This window comes from Nuphar pumila, chromosome 15, assembly GCF_984573655.1.
Source record: "Nuphar pumila chromosome 15, dmNupPumi1.hap1.1, whole genome shotgun sequence".
In the NCBI taxonomy this organism is placed as follows: Eukaryota; Viridiplantae; Streptophyta; class Magnoliopsida; order Nymphaeales; family Nymphaeaceae; genus Nuphar; species Nuphar pumila.
In genome coordinates, this window is record NC_143263.1 from 8,596,169 (window position 1) to 8,597,743 (window position 1,575).

General features: G+C 42.6%; 1 non-coding gene across 1 annotated transcript; it reads left to right on the plus strand.

The window, feature by feature from the left end:
- Positions 1-585: 585 nt before the first annotated feature.
- On the plus strand, positions 586-658 carry TRNAR-ACG (transfer RNA arginine (anticodon ACG)). The gene has a single exon. It is a non-coding gene; the product is annotated as a tRNA-Arg (tRNA).
- Positions 659-1,575: the final 917 nt, after the last annotated feature.

Below are 1,575 nucleotides of genomic sequence, written 5' to 3' on the forward strand. Positions count from 1 at the left end.
CATTCGGTACAGGTGCAAGCCTGTTTAACCCATGGGTGATCGGACCAGAACCTGATTCAGATGCTTCAGGGTCTGATTTGGGTTTGGATCACTTGGATCAGGACTGGGTCCATGAGTTAGGACAACCTGAGCCCTAATGCCAGGGGTAAACATTGTGCCAGAATAGACCAGTTTGGGTAGGATACGATTGGGTCATTGGGTCAAGAACCAAACATGGGTTGGTCCCAAGCCAGGCGATATGGGGGCGGGCAGAAAGACCGGTTTTGATCAGGCTAGGCCTACTTTACAGATTACTTGACTAGGGTCAGGCCAGACCGGGCTGGTGAAATTTAAAGGAATGCATCCCAGGCCCAAGCCAGCACCTTTATTCACCTGTCAAGAGCTAAGTCTGAATCAGTCAAGCTAGGTCCAACGACAAGTCTAAGTCAACACTGTTCACCCAAAGTGAAAGGCCTAGGCAAAGCTTCATGTCTCCTTCTTGGCTGAACTAGTGGAAGTGGTGCAAACTCCCAACGGACCGAGCCTAGGCTCTGTAGTTGCAATTTAATTGATTTTTAAAATACAAAAGAAACGCCTTTCAACAACGACTCCATGGCCCAATGGATAAGGCGCTGGTCTACGGAACCAGAGATTCTGGGTTCGATCCCCAGTGGAGTCGTCTTTCTATTTGCAATCTTTCTGTTTTTTTTTTTTAATTTCCGACTTTTTCATATCATTTAATTGGGGTAAATTGAAAACGTCAACTTGAGGCGAATCCCAAACATGGCATTGCGGTGCTTGTCACTTGACTTTTCTTGGATTCGGTTCTGATTTTCTTGATTGGTTATTTACATCTTTGGGTAAACGTGGGTTCTCATGATCCAAAACCAAGAACTCCCTAAAAGTAGTTATTCAACAGTGGAGATCCAATTATAAATTTTTTTATGACAAGGAACCCTTGTTGAAGCAAGAAAAGCCTCGGGTGGAGCCCCATGACCACCAAGCCTTAGTGTCTTCATCTTAGCACCCTCACAACCACCCTGATGGCCACACAGGTCACCCGGCCGTGATGAGATCAAATTATAATTTTATCGAGTAACCAACCCAATCATTGTATGAGCATTCACGCATGACGTTAGTTTCTACATTTTTTGCTAGGTATGAGTTCTCACTTGCTGGACCTAAATGGCACAAATCCAAATTCAAATCCAAATCCAAACAGCACAGGCGCTTTACGTGGCAAAGGAAAATAAATTGTATTTGGAGACCTACCATTTGCCTGATACTTTTAAAAAAAAGTCCCATGTCCTGTTTTAGGATTAGGGATGTAAATAGTTCGGATTTGGAACAAATATGGTCAATACCAGATGAGACTAATCAAATGGTGCCTAAATGAATTTAGATTTGGACTTGGATGGTGAAAAGCTCATACCAAATCCATCTTTTACATGTAAGCGGATTCAGCTATCCATCAAATCTGAATATCCATAGGATTCAGTAGCAAAAAACAAAAAACAAATCCTCATCTTATTAGATATGATTTGGGTCTGACTAAACGAAGTCGGGTTTGGTTATATATCAGACAAAATCTGATCC